General features: G+C 30.0%; 1 non-coding gene across 1 annotated transcript; it reads right to left on the reverse strand.

Moving 5' to 3' along the window:
* Window positions 1–386: 386 nt before the first annotated feature.
* On the reverse strand, window positions 387–407 carry 21ur-10665. Its single transcript, NR_071896.1, has one exon.
* Between the last annotated feature and the right edge of the window lie 209 nt (window positions 408–616).

Here is a 616-nt window from a genome sequence, read left to right on the forward strand (position 1 = left end):
GTTTTGATGATCCAAAAAAAGCTACAGTGCCGTAAAGTGGTCGCCGTAATTATGGTCCACCCTGTATTTACAGCCAATTTCTAACCCGATTGTAAAAAATGGTGCTGATTTAAGCATACCGTCTTTGCATTGCTTGAACAATGACATAAAATTTAGTTATAAGTAATGAAAACGTTTTATTGTAAAAATTTGATTATTATTTCAAAATGATATTATTATAAAGGGCTTTTTACGAAGTCCCTTGTATTTTACTAAGAAAATATGAACTCTGATTAACGCATTCATTATTTGTGATCCCTGACCATAAAATTCAAGTAAAACGTAGCAAGATTGTTTGTCATCATTTGTACTTTGAATGACGTGAAAATGTTTTTTCAATGGTGTTGTGAAACAATATTTTCCTTCCAATTTCGAAATTAGTCATTGACGTGTTTTCTTAAAATAAGTGAAACATTGTTTTAATTTTCTGGTTTATTTATAGAAAGTGCTCATATCTCAGATTTGTTTCTATATAATTTTTTTCGTTCTCCAACGATTATTGATTTCAAAAAAACCTTTTTTGGGACATAATCCTTACGTAGATCAAAAATGAAAAAATCGAGAGCAAGCAAACGCC

The sequence above is a fragment of the Caenorhabditis elegans genome, chromosome X, assembly GCF_000002985.6.
Source record: "Caenorhabditis elegans chromosome X".
In the NCBI taxonomy this organism is placed as follows: domain Eukaryota; kingdom Metazoa; phylum Nematoda; class Chromadorea; order Rhabditida; family Rhabditidae; genus Caenorhabditis; species Caenorhabditis elegans.